General features: G+C 40.2%; 1 non-coding gene across 1 annotated transcript; it reads left to right on the plus strand.

The window, feature by feature from the left end:
• The first annotated feature begins 3978 nt into the window (after nt 1–3978).
• On the plus strand, nt 3979–4051 carry TRNAR-CCG (transfer RNA arginine (anticodon CCG)). Its single transcript has one exon. It is a non-coding gene; the product is annotated as a tRNA-Arg (tRNA).
• Nucleotides 4052–19001: the final 14950 nt, after the last annotated feature.

Consider the following 19001-nt stretch of genomic DNA (forward strand, 5'->3'; position numbering starts at 1 on the left):
TTTTAGTGAATTTTTTTTTTTTTTTTTTTTTTTTTGCAGTACGCGGGCCTCTCACCGCTGCGGCCTCTCCCATGGCGGAGCACAGGCTCCGGACACGCAGGCTCAGCGACCATGGCTCACGGGCCCAGCCGCTCCCCGCCGCATGTGGGATCTTCCCGGACCGGGGCACGAACCCGTGTCCCCTGCATCGGCAGGCGGACTCTCAACCACTGTGCCACCAGGGAAGCCCCGTTGAAGAAATTTTTGAAAAATTAAACAAGGAGACACGTTTAAGACATTAAAATATTCTGTCAGGTTAAAACAATATATAGGGACTTTGCTGGTGGTCCAGTGGGTAAGATTCCGCGCTCCCAATGCAGGGGGCCTGGGTCAGGGAAATAGATCCTGCATACACGCTGCAACTAAGAAGCCCGTGTGCCGCAACTAAGGAGTCTGCATGCTGCACCTAGGAAGTCCACACGCCGCAACTAAAAGATCCCTCATGCTGCAACTAATAAGCCTGCATGCTGCAACTAAGACCCGGCACAGCCAAAATAAATAAATAAAATAAATTTTAAAAAAAACAATAAGTAAAAAAATACTTGAGTGTCAAGGAGAGAGGATATTTATTTCCTATATACACTTGCAGATATACAACAGAATACTCTGTACTCATCCAATAATGACAGAGCTCTAAACTGACATGGAGGGTCAGAATATATTAAGTGAGGAAAACAGGGAAAGGCACAGTATGTACAGTGTGATCCAGTTTTGATTAAAAATACATATATACAAGTGAAGTAAGTCAGAGAAAGATAAATATCATAAGCTATCACTTATATGTGGAATCTAAAATATGATACAAATGAACATTTACAATACAGAAACAGACTCATAGACATAGAGAGCAAACTTATGGCTTCCAAAGGGAAAAGGTGGAGGGGAGGGATAAATTAGCAGTCTGGGATTAGCAGATACAAACTACTATGTATAAAATAGGTAATCAACAAGGTCCTACTGTAAAGCACAGGGAAGTATACTCAATATCTTGTAATAACCTAGAGTGGAAAAACATCTGGAAAAGAGTGTGTGTGTGTGTGTGTGTGTGTGTGTGTGTGTGTGTGTGTGTGTGTATACATATATATATACATATATATGTGTATATATATATATATATAAATGAAACACTCTGTGTACACCACATACTAACATATGATAAATCAACTGTAGTTATATAAAATTATATATTAAAAATTATATAAATTAAAAATAAAAATGAAGCAAATTATAGGCAATCTCTTCTCAACAGCCTCTTTTCTATCCAAATTAGAAGTCAAATGAGGTAAGAGGTGACAGCTAATTTTGCCAACTAGTTCTTTCATGGATCTATAGAACACCATTTATCAGGAGAGAAGCCAGCAAAAATGAATTAATGAGATAATGTGAAGCAAACAAATCCACTTGCTGTTTGCCAAAGCCTGCCATATCCTACTAGAATCTCTTGGCAAAGGGATGAGATTAAAGACATGGCCTTATTTCATTCTTTCCTAAGACTGGCTGGTTATGTTTTAGTTTGTGGCAGGCAGGAAACTGGTGACCCCAAAGACACTTGCGCCCTGATCCCTAAAATGTGTGAATATATTACTTTACACGGCAGAAGAGACTTTGCATTTATTTTTGAGACTTTGCAATTTTGATTAAGTTCAGGATCTTGAGTTGGAGAGATTATCTTGGGTTATACTGGTGTCCCCAGCGTGACCACAGGGATCTTATAAAGATAAGAGGAGGGAAAGGGGGTGATTCAGAGTGAGAAGGAACCCAACTTCTGTTGCTGGTTATGAAAATGAAGCAAGATCCCCCTGAGCCAAAGAATGGGCGCACCTTTTAGAAGCTGGGAAAGACAAAGCAGTAAATTCTCCCTTAGACCTTCCAAAAGGAATAAAATTTTGCCAACACCTTGATTTTTAGCCTGGAGAGACACATGTCAGAATCTCGACCTCCAGAAATGTAAGATAATAAAGTTGTGCTGTTCTAAGCCAGTAAATTCATGAACCGTTTCTATCCGCCTATGAGAAAACTCCCCTTTCTATAAAGGAACGAAACTCTAGAAATCAGTCCGGATCAGGGTGGGCCATTGCCACATAACCAGATATATGGCATCGGGCATGGCCTCATCAGTCTTGTTCTGCGGGACAATTTTTTGGATACAACCCCTGCTGTGAATTCCCTGGGGCCAAGAGATGTTAAGAATTGACTGTCCTTCATGGTACCTTGATTCATACCAGATTTCTTCAATGAAAATGGAATATTTTAATACCAAAAGTGGTATGTTAGAAGGGGCAACATCAATTCATTTTAAGATGTAATCAAACCTTAAGCAGCTCTTTTCCTTAAATGGTTACAAATCCTCTGCAGATTTTTCTATGAGCTCTTCCTTCGATAGAAAGCCTCAGCTACAAATTTATGTATTTCTAAAGCAACGGAAGGTTTCTCTTTATATTGAAGCCATTTCTCTTCCTTTTTTTTCTTTATTTTCTACTACAGCACACATAGGTATGTATTTATAATTTGTATCATACAAGAACAAGAAGAGGAAAATTGAGAACTTCGAATTGGTAATTAACTCCTGCATACACACACCAACACACAAAAAAGGTAAGAACATTCTAAGTAACCAACTGGAGATGCTATGATGTAGAACAGTAGTTCTCAAACTGTGCTCTCTACATCAGCAATATGGAAATGGTCCTGGCAACTTGTTATAAAAGCAAATTCTCAGATCCCATCGCAGGCTTACTGAATAGAAGCCACAGAATTAAGATGTAGAAGGAACCTTGGCTGTTATGCAGGATAGTGTGATTCCTTGAAAGACAGGCTCAAACACATCATCCACCGTTTAGGTGGCATCATACCATTAAATTGAAAATCAGTACCACATCTTTGATTTTCAAATCTTACACATACTTGCATCCCCAAAATGGGAACCATACTAGAATCTCATTTCTCTTTACCCTTTAAAAAGATAAAAATACATATTTAAAAAATTTATACATCACAGGTTATTTGCTCTTTGTGATCCTTTATGAAAAATAAAGGATAATTATTTAATGAATAACATCCTCAATCCAATTACCATTACACAGACTTGAATATTATCACCACTTTTTAAACAAGTATCTGTTTTTTCTGTCTTGTGTTTACTGCCAGCTGCTTGCAAAATAACATAGAAATTATGGGACTCATGGAAGCATTATTACATTTTCAAAGAAAACAAATGATGAACTTCCATCTTTACAAAGGCATTTTTAGAGTTATCTTTAAATTTTAAATCACCAACAGATTATGGAAGCAGCCTGGATTTCATATGTGTTTATTCTTAATCTGTTATCTTGTTTCTAAATATCACTGTTGTTGGTGAATTTGCTTTGTCTTTTGTCTTTTATAAAGCACATTTTTTTCTTCCCCTTTGCTTTTTCTATGGCCAACCTGTTGCTTTTTTCTTAAGCCTTCAGCTGTTAATTTGTTTCGTGTCAAAATAACCTTACGTCATAATTCAGGTCTCAACATGGCTTGGGCTCTGAATTAACAGAATAATTGCTAAATTTCCATTTCACTTTGGGGTGTTGGAATGTAACTAAAGAGTGTTTGAAAATCAAACATGTTTTGTGACAATTTCTTTTAAACCCTAGTCTTGAAAATTCTGCATGGGGATAGGTAGATAAATTGGCTCCTTAACTGAAGAAAACAGGTACACATTTTACCATCAATTACAAAGAAAGCTTTGCAGTGCAGATCTAAGTCAGCTATAGAAGAAGTAAAGAATATCCAAACTATTCATCACAATCCCTAATCCTTTATTGTGAAGTCGCTGAGAACAAGTTTAAAACATTCATAAAAGCAGTGCCACCCTACACTGGCAAATAAATATGTCTTAAAGGTACTACTTATGATATAATTTAGTCACCATACCCCTCACTTAAAAAGAAATACACTGGGACTTCCCTGGTGGCACAGTGGTTAGGACTCTGCACTCCGGATGCAGGGGGCCCAGGTTCGATCCCTGGTCAGGGAACTAGATCCTCCATGCATGCCGCAACTGAGAGTTTGCATGCCACAACTAAGGAGCCGGCAAGCTGCAACTAAGGAGCCTTCCAGCCACAACTAAGACCCGCGCAACCAAATAAATAATAAGATAAATAAAATTTTAAAAGAAAAGAAACAGGGCTTCCCTGGTGGCGCAGTGGTTGAGAGTCCGCCTGCTGATATGGGGGACACAGGTTCGTGCCCCGGTCTGGGGGGATCCCGCATGCTGCGGAGCGGCTGGGCCCGTGAGCCATGGCCGCTAGGCCTGTGCGTCCGGAGCCTGTGCTCCGCCCACGGCAGTGAGAGGCCCACGTACCACAAAAAAAAAAGACAAGAAAAGAAAAGAAACACATTTAAGGAACTTATGAATCCACGGTCTTTAAGGTTTTGCTATTAAGAAGTATGCCTCTTGGACCAATAGCATTGTCATCGCCTGGGAGCCTGTAAGAGATGCAGAACCTTAGGATGCCTCTTCCGCCTATTACAGAATCTGCATTTGGACAAGTTTCCCAGGTGACTCATGTGCCCGTTAAAATTTGAGAAGCACCTCTTTAAGGGAAACTATTTTCTGAAACACTGAAGATTTGGGGATTCCATTCTTAAACATCTGACTAGCTATTCTGGTCTTGTAGGAACTGTCGTGCATATTAAAGCACCATCGATCTTTGGTGTTAGGACACATGAGACGTGTGTCAGAGATGAGAGACAAACTTTGGACTTAAAGTTGCCACAACAATAAGAACAAAAAAAAAAAAAAAAGAAGAAGAAAGGGATTTGCCTTCCTGAATCCCAGCCAAGCGACTCCCCTCTTTGGAAATATGAGGCGCTGAGTTGTCACCTTCCTGATCCAAAGACATGGACATCCCTATTTATTTTTTTCCTCTTATTTTTTAAGAAATGCAGAAAGATAAAAATCTTTAAAGACAGTCACTCTCATTATCTAATTTCTGGCTCTTTTAAACAAATCTATAATTCATGATTGCATTCATTTTACCATGTGTTTACTTTTAAAGGAGTAGGAAGAAAATCCTATTCTTTGTTGTTTCTTGAAGAATATAAACCAATGAGTTTAAAGAATATTATCTAGCATGAAAAAAATTCATTCTTCAGACACTCAAAAGCGTTTCTCTTTTCATTACTTATTAAACTAAAGCATCCCAGCGCTATCTCCAGTGGCGATCATTTCTCTTTCGAAATCATGGAAGAATAAACCCACCCCGGTGCGTACTTTCATTCGATGTCTCAAGTCTCAAGTCTCAAGATGCACAGCAATGAAAGAAAGGTATTGACTCTCACTGCTGGGGCATGACACTTATGTCTATGTTGACTGTGGCTCCTACTTTTTGTCTATTCCTGAAAATCAATCAGGGTGCTATCACAGAAGCACACCGCATATAGAATGCATGTAACTTTGTTACAGAGCTTTGATATAAGATACACATATAGATGGTATCAATATCAACAATATATTGAGAGAGAATATATAATCAAATAGGTATATCTATAGATATGTAGACTCGTACACTGATGGATATATATAGGATATAGAAAGACACAGATACTACATATATTCCATATAAATACCGGGTTGTGGCCAAAAGGTTTGTTTGGGTTTTTCCTTAAGATGTTACGGAAAAGCCTGAACAAACTTTCTGGCCAACCTTATATATATAAGGCGTATCCAGCTATCTATGCACCACATATATTCTCCATATTTTATGTGTACATCATACATACACACACACGCACACATATATGTCCCTATATCCAATATATCCTATAGATACAGATACACTGGGTCTACATACAGGCTACACTTCTCTCCAACCCGTCACAGGCGTAGTAGAGTTACACACAGAGGGATTTGTTACCGAGCTTTTGCCGACACCCCTGCAGGGCTGGGCGAGCTGCTGCCATGAGGCTGTTGCCTCTGCGTCCGATGCTTCCAGCTGGAGCCGGAAGCCCACAGGGCAGCAGTCAGGAAGGGAAGAGGAGCCCCAGGTGGGAGGGATGGGAAGCAGGCTGAGCCCACAAGCACTAGTGGAACCACACAAGGGTGGACCGACGCTGGTCATGATTGCTGCCTCGACCCTGGCGATGAGGGCTTCCTGCAGAACGCGGGGCCCCTCCTCAGGGAGCTGACAGACATCCACGCCCGACCTGTGACTTGGAGAAGCTGCGGGGGGAGCCGGAGAAAGTGGAGGACGTGCAGACCCAGCCGCTGCTCCACACCAACACGGTGAGTCAGTAGATCAGCGACAATGGGGGTGACCCGCAAAATGGCGGCTGCTTCCCTCCCCACCTCCTGATTCCCTCCCCCCCCCCGCCCCCAAGGATGATCTCCTTGGTGGTGATTCATACAGGAAAGGGATTTCTGGGAAATGCCACTGAGCAAAGTCAAGATGACATCTGCCTTCTCCTATTTCTCCGAGCTCAGGCAGCATTCAATAACCAGCACCTTGCCTCTTGAGATTGGAGAATCAGAACTTACATAAACCCAAACTTCCTGCTGCAAGAACACTGACCTTTCAGAATACAGACAAGAGAAAACGCCCAAGTAAGTGTCCTACTGTAGCACCCTGTTTTCCCAACCCATGTGTCCAGTTCTTTCTGATCACCTGATGTAGTACCTTGAACTCATGTCTCCTCTAAATCCATAAGTATCCTACATCTGGATGATGATGTCTTATAACCACTGAACCGGAATTACAAAGAAGTTACGGAGACGGCAGGATTAAGCTTTATATGCAAAAGGATTCAAGGCAGAAAGCGACTGGGTAAGTCTGCTCAATATTCTGTAACAACCTAATTGGGACAAGAATCTGAACCAATAGATACATGTACACGTATAACTGAATCACTTCGTCGTACGCCTGAAACTAACACAACATTGTTAATCAACTATACTCCCGTATAAAATAAAAAGTTAAAAAAATAAATTAAATAAATAAAAATAAGTTAAAAAATTTTAAAAAAAGAAAGTGACTGGGTAATTAAAATGCTACCCCTAGTTCTTCCCACATTTGGATTATACCATCATGGTTGGGAAACCTCACCATTCTGTCCTGCCCTCCTGGGAAACACACGAAATACATTCAGTTTCAATTGCTATGCATTCAATTTCAAAGAGCACATCTTAGAAAATGTGCTCTCCTGAATCCGCCAAATGTTTGAGTTTCTGGACACTAACCTGAGTCTTCCGTCAGATCATTTAACATTTCCCTTTTAAGTATATGTTCATCCTTCTTCCACACAAACACAAAAAAACCCTTTTCTTTTCTTCTTTTGTTAGTGAGTAGCTGGAGGGTTGGTAATTACTCTATGTATTTAGCAGCAAGTATCATTAGAATTCTGAAATAAAAATAAGATTAATGATTTAATTTCAGTCTTGTCAAGATGACTCATTTAAAAAAAATACTGATGTGATATAATGCTATAAAAGATTTAAGCATAATTTATTGATAAAGCCATTACAACTGGAATGAGAGAACTATTTGTCTACATAATGGTTCCTGAAATCACAGATAGTACTTTCCCATTATTGTGCTGCAACATTTGTAATTCCTTTTTGGATTTACCTTTTTTTTTTTTTAATTTTAACAACCATATGTGGTACTTATTAAGTGCCAGCCACTGGCCCAAATGTCTTACAAACAGCGCTCACAATTGCCTTACAAGGCAGATTTACTGTTACTCCTACATTATGCATAAGAAAATGTAGGTGTGGAAAGCTTTGGGAAGTTCCCCAGGGGAACACAGCAGGTGAGTCTGGGAGCCATGATACAAACCCATAGATTCTGGACCCTGACTCTAAGCCTCCTAACCCTTCCTCCACATTCCTTCTTGAAAACCAAGGGAAACTGGGCCTGAAGACGGTAGCAAATACGTCTTTGCATCTAGGAAAGTACCCAGGTGGCAATATTACTGGTGTAAAAAATGCTCTCAAATACAGAAAGTCAGTAATCCTCATACAGCCAGAGCAAATGCTACAGAGATCTCCTAACAAGGAATTATATAACTTGAGGTGTAGAAAGTTAAGACTTGTACTTCTTGGAGAGTTACTTTCCCAGCAGAAACAGAAAGTAAAGCAATGGCTTTCAGGACCCTGGATACCAATGAATGGAAAACAGTGATCCCAGAAAGATGGGGAATAAATGAGATGAGCGCTCTGATGGTGAAGCTGCTGCACTGAGAGGGATTCTAGGTCATGGTGCAAAGAGGAGACCCAGGCAGAACCCAGCAGACGCCCTGATTTGAGGTGATGGACCTGAGAGTTTAGAGAGAACACGGCAATGAGAGCTGTCAGGACAGAAGCGAGAGCTGCAGAGAACCCCAAAGGATTCCAGGGTCCTCCCGCCGGGTATTTAGCAGATGACTAACGAGCGAACACACATGACTAACACATTGCATGCATATGACCCAGGGATGGGGATATGCCCCTCCAAAAGGACTGGGTAGGACACCGCTCAGTGCTCACAGAGGACCACAAATACTGCCTGTCCCCATCAGCTGGAAGGAAAAAAAAAATCCCACCAACCATAAGGCATTGCAGAGTGTTGAGGAAGGTGCAGCCTTGGTAAGAAGGAAATCATTCACCGTTGCCTGAGCGCTGCTCAGGGTCTGCCTGCCAAACGTGCTAAGCAAGGCTGGAAGAGATCAATCTCCCTCCAAAAAGCTTAACTACAGCCCAGAATAAAACCTAACATTTTTATAGGAATAATAATTACTCAACTCCAAAGTGGGAAAATCTACAGTGTTCTATCAATACATTCAAACATTTGAGAATCTGAAGTATAGCAACAGAAAGAATCCAAAATGAAAAACAGCTGGCCCTTGAACAACCCGAGTTTGAACTGTTTGGGGGCCACTTATAAGTAGATTTATTTTTCAGTAAATTCTACAGTGCTACATGATGTTTGGTGGATTGAATCAGCAGATGCAGAACAACGGATACGGACAGCCAATTATAAAGTTATAGGGGGTTACCCAGGAGTCAGTGCCCCTAACCCTCAAGTTCTTTAAAGGTCAACTGTACACAGAAAAAAAAGCATAAATTAACTGTAGGACAGCATCAAGTATCCTTATATATTGGTGTTTGGAATACACAAAGGAAAGAGATGAGGACTGAAAAATAATGTGAATAAATAATGGCCAGAAAATTTCAAAACTTAAAAAAAGCTAGAAGCCTATATAGATCCAAGAATCTCAACAAACTCTGAGTGCAAGAAACGAGAAAAATTTTACCAAGACACATCATAAACAAATTGCTCAAAACCAGTGACAAAGTCTTCACAAGCACCAGATGAAAGAAGCATGTCTTGTATAAAGGATAAAGATCAGAATAACTTTAGACTTCTTAAACATGTAACAAACATATTTAAGGTACTAAAAAACCACAACAAAACCAGTCACGTACAGTTCTATACCCAGCAAAAATATCTTTAAATCAAACAACGGTGGAGAAAAGACATACATATAAATCCAGAAAGAATTCATGACCAGCAGACCAGCACTACAATAAATGTCCAAAGAATTCCTTCAGGCATAAGAAAAATGATATTAGATGGACGTCTACATTTACATAAAAGAGTGAAGAACACAACAGTAGGTCCTTGATAAACCTATATTTTTTTCTTATTTAAATATCTCTAAAAATAACTGATGGTTTACGTAATTCAAAAAGACACGTGCCTCCCAACATTCACTGCAGTGCTATTTACAATAGCCAGGTCACGGAAGCAACCTAAGTGTCCAATGACAGATGAATGGATAAGGAACCTATGGTACATATATACAATGGAATATTACTCAGCCATGAAAAGGAATGAAATTAGGTCATTTGTAGAGATGTGGATGGACCTAGAGACTGTCATACAGAGTGAAGTAAGTCAGAAAGAGGAAAACGAATATCGTATATTGACACATATATGTGGAATCTAGAAAAATGGTACAGATGAACCAGTTTGCAAAGCAGAAATAGAGACACAGATGTAGAGAACAAATGTATGGACACCGGGGGGGAAAGGGTGGGTGGGATGAATTGGGAGATTGGGATTGACAGATATACACTAATATGTACAAAACAGATAACTAATGAGAACCTGCTGTATAGCACAGGGAACTCCACTTCGTGGTACAGCAGAAACACAACACAGTAAAACAACTATACCCCAATTAAAAAAAAATGATGGTTTAAACAAAAATGATAGGAATGTACTGTGAAGTTTATAATACATGCAAAACTAAAACATGACAACAATAGTATATGCTGCCATATACGACTGGAAAAATGAAAATACACTGTTGTACAAAACTGGACAGAGCACAGAACAGGAAGCTACAGACCAATATTCCTCATAAATATAGAGTCGGAAATTCTAAATGCATGTTTAGCAAACTGTATTAAAACAGTGTAAAAAGGATAATATATCGTGACCAAGGAGGATCATTTCAAAAATGTGTGTTTTAACATTCAAAATCAATGTCCTATTAACCAGTTAAAAAAGAAAAAAAAGATCTTAGTATTTTCAAAAAATTTGTTGAAATTCAAAATGTAGTCCTAATTTTTAAAATTATGCTCAAAAAAAGAGAAGGGCAAGTGCTCCACACAATAAAAAGCACCTACATAAAACGTACAACTAATAGCATTCTTAATGGTGGATTCTTCGCCCATAAAATCAGAAACAAGCCAACTGTGTTTGCTCTCAGCACTTTTTTTTTTTTTTGATTCCCAGTTTTAATTTTTTTAAGATGTTCAGGTCCAGTGAGTAACATTTCACCAAAAGGAAACAGTCTTTTCTGAGTCTTAACCGACCGAAACAGAAGCAGCACAGGGAAGGGGATCTATGGGGACAAAATATGCAAGAGGATGTGAAGAGGTTCCGTCACCTGGCTAAGCACTGCACTTGTAAGGTACAGGGGAGAACTGATGAGGTCATGGGAGGGAAAAAAATCTTACTAATAATTCCGAAGCTGTCAGCAGAGACTGTCACTACCATATACAGAGAAAGTATGCAGACATGATATATTAATTTCTGGGTAAATGACCAGACCACATAGCTCTGGGTATTCTAAAACGTGAAGGCAATTGTTGTCATAGCATTCTTGAAGTGATAACTCATGTGATGTTGCCCTGTTCAGGTGGTGTTAACAGAGGATGAAATGGCAATAACATCTCCAGAAAGTCCCCCATGGTCCGAATGACGGCAGCACCTGTGAAATTCTCTGGTCTACGGCTCAGCCATGGGGTCGTTGTACTGAACCTTCTGTTTTGCATGCATCCAGCCTTGAATGTGAAATGATGGATCTCCTTAGATTTTAAGCCCCCGACACTTTGTTCTATTAATAAATATATTCATTTTCCTTTTCTCCTTCCAGTAGCATTTTCTCATCAATCCCGGCTGAAGTCATACCTGTGAAAGCACTTTATCCGTTACTGTTCATCTCTACATGATTCTGTGCATCGTTACAAAATCATGAAATTACTGAAGATTGAGTCTGAACCTTTTGTTTGGTGTTTCTGTTTCAACATCTTTATTGGAGTATAATTGCTTTACATTGTTGGGTTAGTTGCTACTGTATAACAAAGTGAATCAGCTATACATATACATATATCCCCATATCTCTTCCCTCTTGCATCTCCCTCCAACCCTCCCCATCCCACCCCTCTAGGTGGTCACAAAGCACCGAGCTGATCTCCCTGAGACACATCACTTGTCTGTCTGGATGATCTGTCCATTGGTATAACTGGAGTGTTAAAGTCCCCTACTATGATTGTGTTACTAACGATTTCCCCTTTTATGGCTGTTAGCATTTGCCTATGTATTGAGGTGCTCCTATGTTGGGTGCATTATTATTTACAACTGTTATATCTTCTTCTTGGATTGATCCCTTGATCATTATGTAGTGTCCTTCTCTGTCTCCTGTAATAGTCTTTATTTTAAACTCTGTTTTGTGTGATATGAGAATTGCTACTCCAGCTTTGATTTCCATTTGCGTGGAATATCTTTTTCCATCCCCTCACTTCCAGTCTGTATGCATCCCTAGGTATGAAGTGGGTCTCATGTAGACAGCATATATACAGATTTCATTTTTATATCCATTCAGCCAGTCTATGTCTTTTGGTTGGAGCATTTAATCCATTTACATTTAAGGTAATTATCGATATGTATGTTTCTATTACCATTTTCTTAATTGTTTTGGGTTTGTTATTGTAGGTCTTTTGCTCCTCTTGTGTTCCCTGCCTAGAGAAGTTCCTTTAGCATTTGTTGTAAAGCTGGTTTGGTGGTGCTGAACTCTCTCAGCTTTTCCTTCTCTGTAAAGGTTTTAATTTTTCCGTCAAATCTTAATGACATCTTTGCTGGGTAGAGTAATCTTGGTTGTAGGTTTTTCTCTTTCATCGTTTTAAATATGTCCAGGGGCTTCCCTGGTGGCGCAGTGGTTGAGAGTCCGCCTGCCGATGCAGGGTACACGGGTTCGCGTCCCGGTCCGGGACAGTGGTTGAGAATCTGCCTGCCAATGCAGGGGACACAGGTTCGAGCCCTGGTCTGGGAAGATCTCACATGCCGCGGAGCAACTAGGCCCGTGAGCCACAACTACTGAGCCTGCGCGTCTGGAGCCTGTGCTCCACAACAAGAGAGGCTGCGATAGTGAGAGGCCTGCGCACCGCGATGAAGAGTGGCCCCCGCTTGCCGCAACTGGAGAAAAGCCCTCGCACAGAAACGAAGACCCAACACAGCCATAAATAAATAAATAATAATAATAAAAAATGTCCAGCCACTCCCTTCTGGCTTGCAGAGTTTCTGCTAAAAGATCAGCTGTTAACCTTATGGGGATTCCCTTGTATGTTATTTGTTGCTTTTCCCTTGCTGCTTTTAATATTTTTCCTTTGTATTTAATTTTTGATAGTTTGATTAATATGTGTCTTGGTGTGTTTCTCCTTGGATTTATCCTGTATGGGACTCTCTGTGCTTCCTGGACTTGATTGACTACTGCCTTTCCCATATTCGGGAATCTGCTCAGTCCCCTTCTTTTTCTCTTCTTATTCTGGGACCCCTATAATGCGAATGTTGGTGCATTTAATGTCGTCCCAGAGGTCTCTGAGACTGTCCTCAATTCTTTTCATTCTTTTTTCTTTATTCTGCTCGGCATTGGTTATTTCCACTATTTTATCTTCCAGGTCACTTATCCGTTCTTCTGCCTCAGTTATTCTGTTATTGATCCCTTCTAGAGTATTTTAAACTTCACTTACTGTGTTTTTCATCATTGCTTGTTTCTTCTTTAGTTCTTCTAGATCCTTGTTAAATGTTTCTTGCATTTTCTCTATTCTATTTCGCAGATTTTGGATCATCTTTACTATCATTATTCTGAATTCTTTTTCAGGTAGACTGCCTATTTCCTCTTCACTTGTTAGGTCTGGTGGGTTTTTACCTTGCTCCTTCATCTACTGTGTGCTTCTCTGTCTTCTCATTTTGCTTATCTTACTGTGTTTGGGGTCTCCTCTTTGCAGGTTGACGGTTCATAGTTCCCGTTGTATTTGGTGTCTCTCCCCAGTGGCTAAAGTTGGTTCAGTAGGTTGTGTTGGCTTCCTGGTGGAGGGGACTAGTGCCTGGTTTCCCGTGGATGAGCCTGTGTCTTGTATTTCTGGTGGAAAGGTCCACAGCTGGTGGTGTGTTTTGGGGTGTCTGTGGACTTATTATGATTTTAGGCCGCCTCTCTGCTAATGGGTGGGGTTATGTTCCTGTCTTGCTAGTTGTCTGGCATGGGGTGTCCAGCACTGGAGCTTGCTGGCTGTTTGGTGGGGCTGGATCTTAGCGTTGAGTCAGAGATCTCTGGGAGAGCTCTTGCCAATTGTTATTACGAGGGGCTGGGAGGTCTCTGGTGGTCCAATGTCCTGAACTCGGCTCTCCCACCTCTGAGGCTCAGGCCTGACACCCAGCCGGAGCAGCAAGACCCTGTCAGCCACACGGCTGTACAGAATGCCCCAGCAAGGTCACCTCAGGATGTGATCCAACTACATATCTGGCCAGCCACTTAAGTATCAAGAAGTCATCAGCGCCCTTGAAACAACGTGTCCACCGTTCAAGAATAGGACCGGAGGGATCGCATTTGATGCCTGCTCTCCAAGGAGGCCAGTCTTCTTTTTTTTTCTTTGTGCTTAGTGTAGTTTCACTTGCTCATAGGGTGCCGAGGGCAGAGGCCTTGCACCTTGCACTCTTCAGACCAGAGTTTCTTGTGTGAAATGGCTGTGTCTGACACTCTGGCTCAGCAGACAGTGTGCGGAAGCACACTCAGCCCTTCTATTCACCAATGCACTGATGATTCTACCCAGTAAAACAAGGGAGAAAAGTCTTTAAACCTCCAGATTGGAAAGGAAGAATTAACAACTGCACTTGCAGATGACATGATCATCTGTGTAGAAAATCCAGTGGTATATACACAACTACTAGAACTATTATATGCATTTAGCATGGCTGTAAGATAAAAGATCAATACCTAAATTATATTTCTATATACTAGCAATGAACATGCAAAAACTGCAATGAAAAATACAACCTCAGTTACAACAGCATCAAATGGATGAACTACTTTGGGATAATTCAGACAAAGGTGTGCAAGACCTGTGTACTGAAAACTACAGAAAAATTGCTGAGAGAATCTGAAGAACAGGTTACTTTGTTCATGGGTTGGGACGTTATGTATTGCCAAGATGTCAGCTCCCCCAAATCAATCTATAGATTCAACACAATCCTAGTCAAAATCTCAGCAGGATACCTTTTTTTCAAAATTGATAAACTTATTCTAAAATTTGTATGTAAATTTAAAGAACCTAGAATAACTAAAAACAAAACAAAAAAACCTGACAAAGAAAAACCAGTTTGGAGGTCTCTCACTACGTGATTTCAATACTTATTCAAGGTATAAAAAGCAGGACAGAATAATATTGGCATTAAGACAGAGAAACAAATCCACAGAATAGGTACTTGAGGAATAGACGTACACATATATGGCAAACTTCCCTTCTACACACACACGCACATGCACACACATACACAGAGTCAACATCTGAGGTCATTGGGAGCAGGTGTTTGGGGCGCACACCACTAGGTCATCTTTCAGCTCCCATGTAGACTAAATGATCAATACTGTTTCCAGCTAAGCCTTCATTCCTTCTCGGCAAAGAATATGATGTAGCCATTTCTACCTGATGACAAAACCAATCCACTGTCTTGGAGGTTGACCAGCCCAGATGTCATTTTACGGGTGATAAAACAGGGCACTGGTAATTGGGGATCATTAGAGGTTGATTCAGAACAAGAAATCCGTCGCTTAATTTCAATCCAGTGTCCTGTAGATGATGGACCAGAGGACAGAATAACTCAAAACCTAGTAGGACAGGTGCAAAATATGGTGCAGATAAATATAAGCAGATAAATTGTCCAAAATTAGCCTGGTATCATAGGACACTTTTATTTGATCTACCTTTAAATTTGTTGGCTTAAGACATTTATGATCTAATAAGCATCTTTAACAAGAATGAAACTAGGAAGGATAATCATATTTTTTCTGAAAAAACACCCAATTGAAAATGTGCTCTTTCATATTCTTATTGGTTTATCCTACTATCTAAGCAATTTTTCAATTCTGTAAGTCATAAGCGTAAAAAGACTAGCTTGCTTTTATAAGTGTATTTTTCCTTATTGGGTTACATGCCACCAATATGTTCTAAAATGATGTGTCTAGGGACTTCCCTGGTGGTGCAGCGGTTAAGACTCCGCGCTTCCACTGCACGTGGTGGGTACGGGTTCAATCCCTAGTCAGGGAAGTAAGATCTCACACGCTGCGCAGCATGACCCCCAATTTTTTTTTTTTTAATGATGTGTCTAGGGCTTCCCTGGTGGCACAGTGGTTGAGGGTCTGCCTGCCGATGCAGGGGACACAGGTTCGTGCCCCGGTCAGGGAAGATCCCACGTGCCGCAGAGCGGCTGGGCCTGTGAGCCAGGGCCACCGAGCCTGCGCATCCGGAGCCTGTGCTCCGCAACGGGAGAGGCCACAACAGTGAGAGGCCTGTGTACCGCAAAAAACAAAACAAAACAAAAAAATGATGTGTCTAGATCAAATACAATTAATATCATTCTATAAAAGAAATTAAGATATGAAAATGAAAATACAGCCATTCTATGGCTTCCCTGGTGGCACAATGGTTAAGAATCCGGCTGCCCATGCAGGGAACACGAGTTTGAGCCCTGGTCCGGGAAGATCCCACATGCCATGGAGCAACTGAGCCCGTGTGCCACAACTACTGAGCCCACGTGACGCAACTACTGAGCCCGTGTGCTGCACCTACTGAAGCCCACGCACCTAGAGCCCGTGCTCCACAACAAGCGAAGCCACCGCAATGAGAAGCCCGTGCACCGCAATGAAGAGTAGCCCCCACTCGCCGCAACCAGAGAAAGCCCGTGTGCAGCAACATAGACCCAACTCGGCCAAAAATACATAAATTAATTAATTAAATTAATTTTTTAAAAAAAGAAAATATGGCCATTCTATACATTAATGACAATTCATTAATGATATATATCCATTTGTAATATTTTCAGAATAAAATTCAGTCTCAATTTTTTTTATAGTAAAGAAAACTAAAAAGACTAGAAAGTAGTACAAAATAGGCATCCTGGTTTTTTAGGGTCTGATTTTTTTAAACCCTGAAATATTTTCTTGTTCCTTATAAATCTCTTTAAATAGAAAGAAAATATTTTGGGGTTTGATCAGTGGCATTCCACTAGTCAGGATTTTACTGCATTTATGCATTCCTAATCATTGTCAACAGAAAATTTATCAGAAAGCTTTTAATGATCCATTGACTGGGACAATTAAAAATAACAAAGCATCTTAATTGCAAAGAAATTTTCAAAATTATTTACTAACAATTCATGATCAGTTTTACCTATGGTAATAAACTAATGAGTGCTTTTAAGAGAGTTGTTTTTTTTGTTTGTTTTTTTTTTTGCAGTACGCGGGCCTCCCACTGTTGTGGCCTCTCCCGTTGCGGAGCACAGGCTCCGGACGCGCAGGCTCAGCGGCCACGGCTCACGGGCCCAGCCGCTCCGCGGCACGTGGGATCCTCCCGGACCGGGGCACAAACCCGCGTCCCCTGCATCGGCAGGCGGACTCTCAACCACTGCGCCACCAGGGAAGCCCAAGAGAGTATATTTTACAGAGAAAAACATACTCTAAATCTCTCTTACACATTTAAAAATTCTCGTGAAATATCTGTTGTGGACATAGGGGCTACTTGGAGACAAAATGTTTGGCTAAATATGTACGTCTTCATTACAGTTCAGATGAGGTTATTACTCGATATAATACATATAAATTGGCAACAGGGGACTATATGAGACAGCACGTCCCTCCTCCTGAGATTAACTGAACATTAAATTACCTTGGCTTGACAGTGGAATAGAATATCTGCAAGCCTTATAATTCTCTACCATGTCTTCGTTTGTTTCTAAAAGACAATCCTAAAGCATTTCCACCTAAAGCCCTAATGCTCGTTCTTGTTCAATTACAGAGGAGAAAATTTAACAGCCTGTGTCATCAGTAATTAAGAAATCAAGGTACTGCTGTTCCTTTGTACAGTGCAAATATAGAACATGGATGTGTATTCCCATGAATGTATACAAATGCATTCAGAGGGATGTCAGTGGACTGAAAAGTGCTTGGGTAGGCTGATGCCTCTAAAGTTTTTTTTTTTTTTTGAAGCTTCCAAGTTCAACAGCAGTTTTGGACCTAAAGGGTCCCGCCAATTCTGATTGTTTTCATTTAAAAAGCATGTTTTATCCAATCACCATGGAAAACAATATGGAGGCTCCTCAAAAAATTAAAAATATATCTACTATATGATCCAGCAATTCCACTACTTGGGAATATACCCAAAGGAAATGAAAACAGTTATTTCCAAGAGATACATGCACTTCCCTGTTCACTGCAGCATTATTCACAATAGCCAAGACATGGAAACAACCCAACTGCCCATCGGCAGATGAATAAATAAAGAAGATCTGGTATATATAAACTATGGGATGTTATTCAGCCAAGAGAAAAGAAGATATCCTGTCATTTGTGACAACACAGGTGGTCTTTGAGTACATTATGCTAAGTGAGATACGTCAGACAGAGAAAGACAAGTATGGTATGACTAATCTTATACGTGCGATCTAAAAATGTCAAACTCGTAAAAATCAGAGAGTAAAATGGCAGTTACCGGGGGATGGGGTTGGGGGATAAGATCGACATTGTTTAAGGTTACGAACCTGCAATGAGCAGTAAATAAGCCACAGAGATTTAAAGTTCAGTATTATAAATACAGACAACAGTACTGTATTATAATTATGTAATGTGATAAATATCACTACAGTGGCAATCATAATACATTATATAAATGTATCAAAGCAACAAGTTGTACACCTTAAATGTACACAATGTTTTACGTCAAATATATTCAATAAAAAAAATGCTGTAAAGAAAAAAGAAAGCACATTTTTATACTGAAAAGGAAGATCTATGAGGGGGGTGGAGTTACACTGGATATGAGAATATACAAAATCTTTATAATGATGGTGATGTTGAACTGGCACAAAAAAACAAAGAATGGAATGGAATGGAGTAGAAAATAAGAGAAATAGACCCAAGGATATATAGAAATCTAATATCGGGTGAAGCCAGATCTCAAATCATTTGGGGAATAATGGATGCTTTAATGAATGGCTATACTGTAAATGTCTGCAGCCATTTGAGAGAAGATAAAAATTAGATTCATTCCTTACACCATACCCAAGAATGAATCCCCAGTGGACCCAAGATCTAAACGTAAAAAAAAATGAAACCACAAAAGTACTAGAAGAAAAAGTGGGAAAATTCTTTTATGAGCTGTGGGTGTA

Source organism: Lipotes vexillifer, unplaced genomic scaffold (assembly GCF_000442215.2).
Source record: "Lipotes vexillifer unplaced genomic scaffold, Lipotes_vexillifer_v1.1 scaffold14, whole genome shotgun sequence".
In the NCBI taxonomy this organism is placed as follows: Eukaryota; Metazoa; Chordata; class Mammalia; order Artiodactyla; family Lipotidae; genus Lipotes; species Lipotes vexillifer.